Raw genomic sequence first — 13,166 nt, 5'->3', positions numbered from 1 at the left:
CTCCTGTGGGGATTCTGGGCACACACACGCTCTTGGCATCTTTCTCAAGCCTCCAGGGCCAGCCAGGATTCAAATGTGTGGCCAGCCATGTGGGACCTGGCTCCCCTAACCCTCAGCCCACAGGACTTGCCCCTACTTAGCATCTTTATTTGACAGAGAGGAAAGTCAGGGCCCGGAAGTCGGCTGGAACTTGCTGAGGTGCTCTGTGTGTGTGGTGGAGTCTGCTTGGCTCGTCCCCTCGCCTCCTTCAAGCGTTTGATCCAATGTTACCTTTCTCTTATCCCAGCTGCCCTACTTAAATGTAGGTTTTCAAGCATGTTTATAAATCTTTTTTTTTTTTTTAAACTTGCTATAGGGTGTGTGAGCTTGCCGAAGAGAGACACAGAGAGAGAGAGGGAAGGTGAGAAAGCACCCCTCTAGGGAGGATGGCCATGCCACAGTCCCTTCTCTTCCATTCTGCTCTCGGGATTTTGGACCCACATGCACAAGTGTCCAGCATGATTTTCAAGCCACTGGGTCCAGGACGCTAAGTGTGTAGTCGGCCACGTAGGCCACCTGGCTGGCACCTGTTCGTGAATTGTTTGATGTTCCTCCCATACATTCCATGGATGTAGGGTAGATGTAGCGACTCACTCCTAACAGACAGATAGCTGAAGTGATGGTGTCAATTCCAAGACTAGGTCATAATCCATATGATGGCTTCCTCCTTCCTCTGCTCTTAAATCACTTGCCCTGGGGGATGTTAGCTGACATCTTGTGAGGATGCTCAATCAGCCCGCAGAGAGGCCCCCCATGGCAAGGAACCCAGACTTTTTGCCAATAGCCCGTGGGGAACTAAGGAAGGCCTTTTGCCCACAGTGTCTGTGCACTATCTTGGAGGCAGATTCTCCAGCCCCAACCAAGCTTTCTGATAATTGCAGTCCATCTGCACCTTGTTTGCAACTTCATGAGAGACTCAGCCAGAATAAACTAGCTGAGCTGCTCTTGGGCCCTGACCCTCAAAAACAGAGATAAGAGATGTTTGCTGTTTTAAGCTGCTTCTTGTTGGGGTAATTCATTGCATAGGGAGAGAACCAGTACATGAATGTAACAACCTGTCCTGTTCCATGCTCCACGTGGGCCTTACCTTGGCCTACGGTTAATTTTTTTCTAAGCATTTATCATCTCCTAACACATTAAGTAAGTCACTTCCTTTTGATGTTCAATTGTTTATCTCCCTACCACCCGACTACCAGCAACAGGGAACATTGTCCATTTCATGTAACACTTAGAACAGTGGCTCACGTGTTACATTAAGTTTAAGAAGCTACCAATTTAAGAAGATTCTTATTTTGGAAAAGTTAAATTGTGAAAAGGAATTTGTGTTTTAGGCCAGCCCATGGACTGGTGGTTAAGGAAGCTGGATCCCGTATGGCCGACCATGTATAATAGTTTGAGTCCCTGACCCAGTGGCTTGAAAAACATGCTGGACATGTTTATGTGCAGGCCCCAAATACCAATAGGATGAAGAAATGGAGGATAGATTGCAGTGTGGCCATTCCCCATTGGGAGGTTCTTTCTCTCTCTTTCTCTCACTCTCACCCTTGCTTTCCCTCACTCTCTGGTGAGCACATGCACTCTCTGGCAAATTAAAAAAACTGTGTATCTTAGAATCAGTGAACTGTAGTTGCAGGTGCTGTAAGTACTAGAATAGAACGACAGATGCTGATTTTGGGCAGGGCAGCAATGTGCCCAGACAAAAATCAGACACATTCCTGAGCAAACATACGTCAGCAGAAGAGGCAGGGTGGAGCTTTTGGAAATACTCTTAGGAACAGAAAGAACTGGGCCAGCCAGTGGTGTGGTGATTAGGGCAGCTGGATCCCACATGGCCAACTTCATGGCTTGATTCTCAGACCTAGTGACTTGAAAAACACACTGGATGCATGCACACATGCACCCAAAATCCTGAGAGTAACAACAGAATGGGGGAGAGGGATTGTGGCATGGCCTCCCCAGGGATATGCTGTCTCACCTTCTCTCTCTCTGGAGAGTGCAACACCCTATAGTAAACATTAAAAACATGAAACCAGAGGGAATTATCCAGAACAAGTAAGTCCACAGAGGTGGAACAAAGATTGGTGGTTGCCTAGAGTTGGGAGGAAGGGAGAGTGGGCAAGCTTACTGGGTATGAGAGGGTTTTTTTGGGATAATGAACATGTTTTGGAACTAGGCAGAGCTGGTAGCTGCACAACATGGTGAATGTATTAAATGCCACTGAATTCTTTAATTTTCCGTTGTGTAAATTTCATCTCAATTAAAAACAAATAAAAAAACCCAAAGCAATCAAGCAAAAAGGATTGATTCATCATTCATTTTTTTTGTTTGTTTTTAAGGTTTTTTTTGCCATGGGGTGTATGTGCTCATCAGAGAGACATTGAGAGGGAAAGTGAGAAATTACCCTTTGGGGGGATGGCCATGCTGCAACTCCTTCTCCTCCAGTCTCCTCTTGGGATTTCAGGGATGCACACACACATACCTGGCATGATTTTCAAGCCTCTGGATCCAGGACTTGAACTGTGGTTGGCCATATGGGAGTCCAGTGCCTTAACCACCACGCCTCACCTACCATTCGCTTTTTGTGCTCTGTTTCCTCCTTTCCTGCAGGGAATGAGGACGTAATGCCTAGAGTAACAGCAGCCATTTTTTTCAGCATGAGAACGTAATAGTAACATTAATAATAGTAACAACTCATAGGAAACACTTAATAGGTTATGGATACTCTTTAAGCTCCTTACATACATTGCCTTAGTTAATATTTGCAACTACTCTATGAGAAAGATGCTATTACTATTTTCATGAATGAAAAAACTAGTCACGCTAAGGATGGCAGAGTAGGCCCCTCACGCACTGTGGGATCGCTGTAGAAATTCTGGATTCCTACCTTGGTCTTCTTAACTATTTGAGGAAAACACTGCTGTTTATTAAGTCACTACAGTTGGGTTTCTGTTCCATGTCTTGAGAATGGAAGCCCGGTGTGTCTGACTTCAGTGCACACGTCCCAAACCTCTGCTCTCCTGGCCTGTAGATCATTTGTCAGGAGCTTCCTGGTCTCTCCAAGCCCAAGGGAGGGTGACCTCTTTTAGACAGAGATGGGATTCTCTGTCCACTCTCAAACCCAGTTGCCCAGCCCAGGGCCTGGTCTGTCCCAACAGTGCAGTGGGGTGTGGGGATTAGCAATTCGGACCCAGGAAAGGAGCTGGGAGTGCAGAGAGGAAGGTGTTCTCAGGCACAGGGCAGACGTGGAAGACAACATGAGCCTGTGGGTGGGTGGTCTCATGGAGGAGTGAGGCTTTACAGGTGGTCAGGATCTGGACAGGTGAAGAAGGCACGGAAATGGGCTTTCTCAACAAAGAGCTTTTAAACGAAGGCACTGAGACGTGGACATCCGGGGCGAAATTCAGGAAGCCCCGGGTACCTGGGCAGTGCTAGGAAAATGCTCATTCATGTCTGTAGAGGGAGAAATCTTCCTGAAGGCTGAAGGCCTTGAACGTCTGCCCTCCTGGCAACAGAATCACCTGTGTAGACCTTTTCATGTCTTCTCAAGGCCACCCCGACAGGAGCATGGCAGGAGGTATTTCCCCACCGAAGTTCAGAGGCAGATCCATTGGGCTCATGCTGCCTAACAAGTGCAAGGGTGGGACTTGAACCTGACCTTTAACTTCACTTCCTACACCTGCCCGCTCAGGCAAATGATTGTCAGCACACTTCCCTGTAGACAGGGACCCCGGGGAGCTCTGAGCAGGAGAGGGAGGCTCCTGCAATTGGGATTGTCTCTCTTGCCAGTAGGAAGGAGGGGTAGATTCGGAGTGAACTTTTGGGACACAGCAACAGACTTGTTCATTCCAAAATTGCTGACAGAGTCTGACTGTGTGCCAGGCACGTCCTAGCATCAGGGAGCTTATAGTAAGGAACAAGAGACGCAAGAACCAAGTGAACAAACAAGCAACACAACAAACTGAAGGCCTAGGAAGGAAATAGGCAGGGTGGCTTGAACTTACTTTAGAAAAATGATCAGAGGGACCAGCAGGTGGCATAGTGGTTTTGGTGCTGGACTCCCATGTGGTCAACTATGGTTTGGTCCCAGACCCAGAGGCTTGACACTCACGCTGGGTGCATGTGCATGTGTGCCCAAAATCCTCAGAAGGGACTGTGGCATGGCCATCACCCTGCCAAGGGGTGATTTCTCACTTCTTGTCTCTCTTTCTACAGCAAGCACACATGCCTTATAGCAAAAAAAAAAAAAAAATCTCTAAAGGAAAAAAAAAGGTAGAAAGAAAGAAAAAGGGATCAGGGAAAGCTTCCTGGAGGGGGCCATGAGCTTGAACTCTGTCGGAGGAGGAGCAGCCAGCTCTGCCACAGGCAGAGGGCAGGTGTTCTGGGCAAAGAAGCAGCGTGTGCAAAGGCCCCACGGGGGGAGAGCTGGCAGATCTGCTGAACAGAAGGAAGGCTGGGGCTGGAGGGGGCTGAGCCCAGAGCCGACCCTTGGACAGATAGGCAAGGGCCAGCTCACACAGGCCCCGAGAAGCTGAGGCAAGGGCTTGAATTGTTCATGTTGGGAGGGGAAAGGAACTGGGGGTGTCCCTTGGTGCTCCATCAGGACCAGAACCCTAGAACCCTGTAAAAGAGGGAAATGAGAAAGGGGCTTAGGGGACCAGCAGTTAGCGTAATGGCTATGTCGCTGGACTCCCATGTAGTTGACCACAGTTCGCGTCCCGGACCCGGTGGCTTAAAACTCATGCCGGGCGCATGTGCACGTGTGCCCAAGATCCCGAGAGGAGAATGGAGGAGAAGGGATTGTGGCGTGGCCATCTCCCCTGGGGGGTGATTTCTCGCTTTCTGTCTGTCTGGCGAACACAGGCGCCCTATAGCAAAAAAACCTCTCCAAAAAAAAAAGAAAAAGGAAAGAAAGGGGCTTCGGAGGGTGGCTGGCTTTCACCGTAATTACCAAATAAGTGGAAGAAGTCTCTCTGCAAAGGGAGAAGAAGGAAATGGGAGAAAAAGGGAAGAGGGGAAATGGAGAAGGGATCCTGTCTGAATTCTTAATGGCTTTACAAGTGTTGTCCAGACTCTTGCCTGGCCCTTTGGGGCCCGGGTGGCACCCCAGTCTCCTGGTACAGTCCTGATTTGCTTTTGCTAGCTTGAGAAACACGGAAAGTGGGCCAAGATGGGAGAGTGTTGTGCCTATTATACAGGCAGTGAGGAGGATGCCTGGGGTAAATCACCAGTCAGAAGCTGGAGTTAGAGTTCTCAGTGGGTCTGGCTCATTCCCAGATCAGGCCTCTTCCACTACCCGCCCTAACTCCCCCTGCTCACGTCTGCCCACTGGGGACAAGGCTCTGGGCCTGGACGTGGCATCTCTGAGCATCCCAGCTGAAGACTGATAGAAACTGCTTCCTTGAGCTGAGGCATTCCCAGGCTGCCTCAGGAGATGGTGTGAGTGGGTGTCTGTGCATCCTTGAAAGCCGCTCCTTCTGGCCGGGCATCCCCAGACATCCTGAGAGTGATGGCCCGTGCCCAGCTTGGTAGGCAGGTTCAAAGGATGGCACAAGAGCCCTTGAGCCTCCCCCAGTGATGACCTTGACCTCTGCTTGCTGTGTAAGTGGGACTCGGAGACCTTGCACATCTGTAGGAAGGGGGTTTGCTCTGAACTGCATTTCCTCCCCAGCATCACCCATCCCTTCAGAATCAGGCTGCTAACCGAGTCAAGGCTGGGCCCAAACCAGGCGGGATTAATCATTTCCTCCACCACACTGCTACTGCATCCGGAGTCTGAGTCATTTCCGATCCCGGCACTTTAACTGGTGCCCAGCACAAAGCTGGTTTGGGGGACATTTGCTGAATGAATGCCACTGGATCTTACACTGTTGTGTCCACTTGGTCCACGGCAATGTTTTAGGCAACTTCAGGGAAGAAGCAGGGGTTAGGCTTTGATGTGGGAAGAGCCAGGATTGTGTGGTGCTAGAGGGCGGACTCTGCAGGCCCGTAAGTGTTCTGGCTTTGAATTCTAGCTCTGCCTCTCTGGGCCTTGAAATCTTAGGCCAATTATTCCTCTCATCTAAGCCTCAGTTTATTCGTCTGTAATATGGAGTGATAATAAGAGCAGCTATCTGACCAGATAACTAGGAGGATTAGATGAGATAATAGATCTAACGCAGAGTGGGAGCTCAGCAAAGATGAATATTTTCTACACTGGTATTTCCCACAGTACCTGGTACATGGGAGACATTCATTCAACGCTAGTCTCCTGCAGGTCATCCTGGACCAGCCTGCCCTGGTTAAGCTACCAGCTGACCGCAACTACACAGTGAGCCCAGCAGATACTAGCAAAAGGCTCACTGGGACCAGCAGTTAGTGTAATGGCTATGTCGCTGAACTCCCACGTAGTCGACCACAGTTTGAGTCCCGGACCTGGTGGCTTAAACTCACGCCAGGCGCGTGTGCGTGTGTGCCCAAGATCCCGAGAGGAGAATGGAGGAGAAGGGATTGCGGCATGGCCATCCTTCCTGGGGGGTGATGTCTCGCTTTCTGTCTCTCTGTCTCTCTCTGTCTGTCTGGCGAGCGCACGCACCCTATAGCAAAAACCTCTCCAAAAAAAAAAAAAAAAAAACCCACCCCGTGCATGCCCAAGATCCCGAGAGGAAAATGGAGGAGAAGGGATTGAGGTGTGGCCATGCCCCCTGGGGGGTGATTTCTCGCTTTCTGTCTCTCTGTCTCTCTCTGTCTGTCTGGCGAGTGCACGCGCCCTATGGCAAAAACCTCTCCAAAAAAAAAAAAAAGATCACCTAGCTGATCCCAACTGACCAGCAGTGTATAGAATTTCTGAGCTAATAAATGACTCAGCTCAGGAACCCGCAGTTAGCGTAATGGCTATGTCGCTGGACTCCCACGTAGTCGACCGCGGTTCACGTTCCGGACCCGTTGGCTTAAAACTCACGCCGGGCGCGTGTGTGTGCGTGCCCAAGATCCCGAGAGGAGAATGGAGGAGAAGGGATTGTGGTGTGACCATCCCTTCTGGGAGGTGATTTCTCGCTTTCTGTCTCTATGTCTCTCTCTGTCTGTCTGGTGAGCGCACACGCCCTATAGCGAAAACCTCTCCAAAAATGAACAAACAAACAAAAAAGACTCAGCTTTAAGCCCTTCAAGTTTTTTCTTTAAGTTTAAGTTTATTTATTTTTTCCATGAGTTAGAGAGACAGTCCGCCTCCAGTTTCAGCCAGTCCAGGATCATGGGCCAACACATGCCCAGCATACTCAGGGAGGTCTCTGCATGAACCTTGGAACTTTCCCATGTGGGTCAGCCGCACAGAGCCACATTTTCCTACTACACTACTTCAATCCCAGACCTAAGTTCTGAGCTCATTGTTACACAGCAAAAGCTAACTGATACAAACAATGAAGCAGTAGGAAGAGCTGGATAGAGCGGATCTTTTTCTTTTCCTTTCTTTTTTCTTTTTTTTCTTTTTTTTCTGAAAAGAGGTTTTTGCTATAGGGCACATACATTCACCAGAAAGACAGAGAGAGACAGAGAGACAGAAAGCGAAAAATGACCCTCCCCCAGGGGGGATGGCCATGCCACAATCCTTCTCCTCCAATCTCCTCTCAGGACTTTCGGCACACATGTTCACACACCTCACGTGAGTTTAAGCCACCAGGACTTGAACCATGGTCAACTGCATGGGAGTCCAGCGACGTAACCATTACGCCATCTGCTGGTCCCAAGGATAGATCTAACCTTTAGGAGGAATGAGAACCAAGCTTCTGTTGTTCCATCTCTTGGCTCTGCCTTTTTCCTGCACATTAACTCTCTCTCCTTCACAGCACACTGATTTTCTTCATGGAGCAGAAAACATAGCCGAGTTTTTTTTACCTTGCCCCTTCAACTGATAGAAAAAAAACTGACTCCTTTCTCTACATTCCAGGTCTAAAGATCCCTGGAAAAAGACTCATTGGCTGCTATCGTTTGAACTCATCCCCCAAGATCCATGTGTTGGAAACTTGATCCCTAGTGCACTGGTGTTGAGAGGTGAGACCTGTAAGAGGTGGTTAAGTCGTGAGGGCTCTGCCTTTGTGAATAGATTAGTGCTGTCCTTGCAAGAAGTTTGCTATTGCAGGAGAGGGCTCCTTATGAAAGGATGAGCTTGGCTCCCTCCCTTCCCTCTTTCTCTCTCTCTCCCTTCTGCCATGCTATGTAAATGAGAAGGCCCTCACTGGAGGCCGGCCTCTTGATCTCGGAATTTTGTTATAAATTACCCAGTCTATGACACTCTGTTTAAGCAGCAGAAAATGGTCAGGTTGGACCAAGCACCCTTTTAGACTGGTCGACGGGTGAGGGAGTATGAAGGGCAGGATCACACGTATCAGATGACACATACCGAGTACAACTACTTGTCAACACTGCTCTCTCTCTCTTTTTAATTTGCTAAAGGGTGTGTGTGCTCACTGGAGAACCACAGAGAGAAGGAAAAGGAAAGTGAGAAAGCACTCCCCTGGGGATGGCCACCCTGCAATCCCTTCTCCTCCATTTCTCCTTTTGAGATTTTGGGCATGCACACACACACTCAGCATATTTTTCAAGCCACTGAGTCTGGGATTCAAACTGTGCAGTTGGCCACCAAGCCACTGGCCAGCCCCCCTGGCACTGTTCTAAGGCTTAACATGTTAACTGGCTTCATTCAGGTAACATGACAATTCTATCACAGCTATTATCTCTGCTCGAAATGAGAAAACTGAAAGCTGAAGCCCAGAGAGATGAAGCACCTCTCCTAAGGTCACACAGCTGGAAAGAGGTGCAGCCAGAGGTGCGGTCAGAGGCTGACTCCAGAACTCACACCCTTGGCAACCACACCGCTCTCTCTTATTGGTTTTCTGGGGTATCCAATGTTTGAGGGGTGGGCCAAATGGAGGTTCCCCAGGAAGGACTGGAGTGCTAACCTAGAGAAAGGGAGCCCTGGGGGCCTTTAATCACACTGCCTGCAGATCACTAGATGGCTGTCACTGAGCAATGACAGCGGAAAGTCCTGGTGACCTCTGAAAATGAATTTAGAACCAGTGGGTGAACATAGCCAGGAAGAGGAAGTGGGTTTTAATTCAATGGAAGGAATTTCTTCAGAGTCAGGGAGGTTAATGCTGAAGGTCACACAGCAAGCCACTGACCAACTAGGATTTCAACTTCTGCCTGAAGGTGAGCTAAGGCTTTGCTGCTGACCACTGTGCCCCACCTTCATTTCCTTCTCGAAAAGTGCAAAGGAACTCCCGTGGGGGTGGGACAGGGAGAACAGGGCTCCTATCTGCCCCATCTCCTTAAAGACCTGCAGTTTCCCAGCAGAGGGAGGCTGCTGTGTCATCTCTAGTCGCCCTGAGGGTGTGACCTGCCTCCCTGGCTGGCGTGCATATTCGGGGTGGGGGGGGTCATGTGCCCCCTTGAACGCCCAGCCCACTGCTGGGCTGGGTGAGGCCTATGTACCTGGTTGGGTGTCCCACAACCCAGCTTGGATTTGGAGGGCAGGGTTGGGCCAGGAAGGAAGGGGCAGTCAGGGCTTTCCTCTGGGTGGGACAGCCTGGCCTTGCTGGGCGGGGATCCAGCCTAGGAAGGAATTTCCCAGGGCCATCTGAATTCTGTCTTGTGGAAGGAGAAGGGCCCTGATGGATGGCCTGCCCTCACCTCCCGGCAATGTCCAAGGGAGAAGAGAACTGGGGTGACTGCATTTGGAGAGAACAGGCAGCATTTTCCCTGGCGCTTCCCTCCCTGGAAAGATTATAAGACACCCATACCCTCAGAGCCGACTGGTGCCCGGGGAAGAAATCTTGGCTTTGCCAGGTGGCCACCCAGTGCTGTGTAAGTCACATATAAAACTGGAAATGTTCCAGTAGCTCTGTTTTCAAAGGTAAAGAGAAACATGTGAAATTAATCTTAACACCATATTTTATTTAACCCGATATTTCCAAAGTAATGTCATTGTAATAGGCAATCCATATAAAAATGACCAATGAGATAATACTCCATCTGCCACCTGGTGTGTTTTCTACATTTAGTTTCAATGAGCCATGTGTCAAGTGGCCAACAGCCACGTATGACTCCCGTGTTGGATTCTGGCCATGACGATCCAGGATCTCAGAATTCCGGCATCCTGAGATTGCCTGGGAAGGACTTCGAGGTCAGGTGGTGCCATCCCTCACACAGAAGGAAGTGACTGCCCTCAAGAAGACGCACTGCTCCTAGCACCGCTGAAGCTGGCACCTGTGTGTCCCATCTCAGATAATGCCCCTCCCCCGCGGAGGTGATTGCTGACAGCCACCACTAAGTGTGACACAGGTGAGGCAGGAAGGCCCTGGAAGGAGGTAGAATGACCCCTTCCCAGCAGTCATCCTCTCCTCAGTCACCTTCTCCCTTCCGAAGGACTGCCCCAGCCTGGGCACAGAATGGACAGGAATTTCTCTGGGGACTCCCCGCACCTGAGCGCAGGCTCAGACCCACCCCTCCCTTCTGCCTCCCCTTCCGTTTACTGCTGCCCACAATGAACTGACCCTGCCCTTGGCTGCAGACAGCGAGAAAGATGGAAGGTGGAGTTCCGGGGAGGACAGACCACACTCAGACCTCCTGGGGGACAGAGCAGCTCTCTCTGCCCAGGGACACTAGGGCAGGCTTCCTTGCTGGAAGGACAGAGACAGAGGGGCCATGGAACTAGGGTGATGGTGGTGGAGGAGAGGGCACAAAGGGAAGGGGCGTCAAGGCACAGGGGGGTGATCGAACGAAGGGGAAGTATGGTCTCCCATTTCCCCAGGGCCCATGGCCACTGCTGCTAGTTCTCTCCCTCATCCTGGGGTCCCAGGAGTCATGGCTTCCCATGAAAGAACGGAGATTCTGTCCACTTTGCCTGGACTCCTAAGAAGACCAGCACATGGAGGGTGCTCAATGAAGGCTTGCTGGGTGAACGGAGGAGAATGAAGAAAGATCAAGGGGCATGAGGCTTAGGCCAGGCCAGCTGGAGCACGGAGTGCAGGGACAGGTGGGTAAAGGGGCACGAAGCGGACTGGTGCGTCCTGAGCACTCCACATGTCCCCTCATCCTTAGGATCTCATCCACTCCCCAATGCTGGGGGGCAGGTTGTATCGCCCCATTTCTACAGATGTGGGAAATGAGGTTCAGAGCAGTTTAGTGATTTGAGGGGAGGAGGTAAGGTCCATTCTGTCTGATCTCAAAGGCTGATGTTTCTAGGTGCTTCCTGGCATGTCCTCGCCTGGCTACTGCCAAGAACCCATTAGTGACCACATCCTTGGCAGAGTCCACCTTCGGGCAGGGAGGGCTGCTTCACTGGGAGTTCCTGGTGAAGCAGAGGGTTCCTGGAGAGGCTTCCTGAAGCAGAGAGTTACTATCCCACAGGCTCAGAGGTCACACACGCACACACACACACGCACATGCACACACACACACACACACACACACACACACACACACACACACACACACACACACACACACGCGCTGGCCCCAGGTAAGGACAGGAGGCAGTTCCAAGAGCTAGAGTGGCTTGCTCAAGGTCAGATGGGGAGTGGGTGGCTAGAGGTGGGACTGGCCATCCTGCCCCTGGGCGCTGACTCATGGCCGCTGCTGTGGGAAAGTTGCTGTCAGTCTCTCAGCCTTGGCTTTCCCAGCCAGGCAATGGGTAGGATTGTTTTGACACATCTGCCTGGGCCTGGAGCCAGAGGCCTGGGAAAAAGCTGAGTGCAAAGCATCCTCAGGGTGCCTCACCCTCTCCCTGTTCCCAGTGCCAGCAGCTTGCAAGGGGCATCCCTCTCCATAGGCAGGAGCCTTTGCACTTCCAGCAGGGCTCAGGCCAGGCTTTGACGTGACTCCGATCTCCAGCACCCACACAGTGGGGTGACCAGCTGTCCTGCTTTGCTCAGGACTGCCTTAGCTTTAATTCTTTAGGTCCTGCATTCCGGGAACCCCTCAGTCCTAGGCAAACACAGTCCTAGCCCTGGCACCAAGTTCATGCTTGGAACTTGAATGTAGGAAATCAGCCAGCTAAAGAACAGCCAATTGGGTCAGTCAGTGGCATGGTGGCTAAGGAGGCTGGGACCCACATAGCTGACTGCACAGTTTGAGTCCTGGACCCAGTGGCTTGAAAAGCACGTCTGGCACATGTGTGTGCATGCTCCAAATCCCAAGAGGAGAATGGAGGAGAAGGAACTGTGGCATGGACATTCCCCCCAAGGGGTATCTTCTCTCTCTGTCTCTCTGTCTCTCTCCTATGAGTACACATACCCGTAGCAAACTACAAAAAAAAAGAGAGCAAGAGAGAGAACAGCCAATGAGCAACAGTGCTGTTCCGTTTTATTGACGAGGACTGAGGCCCAGAGAGTTTCAACATCCGGGTTGCTCATCTCTGCCTCATGCCCTCCCTCAGCATTCGAGTTCCCTGAAACTCGCCATGAGTATTTCAAGCTGGTCACCGGAGGGAGTTGGAGCAGGGGTGGGGTGAACAGCTGGGCAGAGAGGAGGCATTCAGTGAGTCTCGTCCGGCCCCCAGCTTAAAGAAGGGATGAAGAAGGGGCTGCACAGTGAAGTCTCCATGGCCCTGCCCCACTTGGTGGGTTCGGGCCTCCTGTCAATCATTCTAGCTTTGTGGCCTTGAGCAGGTGAGGTTTTCTCTCCGCCTCAGTTTCCTCCTCTGTAAAATGGGGTACAGTCATGATGCCCAGGCCCAAGGCCAATGCAAGGATTAAATAAGATAATTCGTACCACGCACTAAGCCCGGCGTCTGGCACAGCTCAGGTCCACCGGAAAGCCCGCGGCAGCTACTTTGCCTATTTGGTGCCCACAGTATTCCTGGCATACTCTGTGTGGTGAGCAGTGGGAGCAGCCTGGAAGGACAGACGACGGCCACTCCGGCGACTGCATGCATCAAGCCCATCATCTTGCTGTGACTCGGTTTCCACGTCTGTAAAATGGAGCTTTACCCCATTCTGGGTGCGAGAAGGAAGAGAGCCAATGTGTATTTGGAAGGAGCCAGGCCCGGATCAGGTTCTTAATAGATGAGCCGCCCTTTCCTCCCAGTGGCCCCCTTAGTCCTTAGAGCAACTCCGGGAGGAACTTATGATCAGGCCCCTTTCCCAAAGGGAAAG

This window comes from Tupaia chinensis, unplaced genomic scaffold (assembly GCF_000334495.1).
Source record: "Tupaia chinensis unplaced genomic scaffold, TupChi_1.0 Scaffold143758_1, whole genome shotgun sequence".
NCBI lineage: Eukaryota > Metazoa > Chordata > Mammalia > Scandentia > Tupaiidae > Tupaia > Tupaia belangeri.
The sequence above is the reverse complement of the archived record's forward strand: the minus strand, read 5'-3'. Positions refer to the sequence as shown.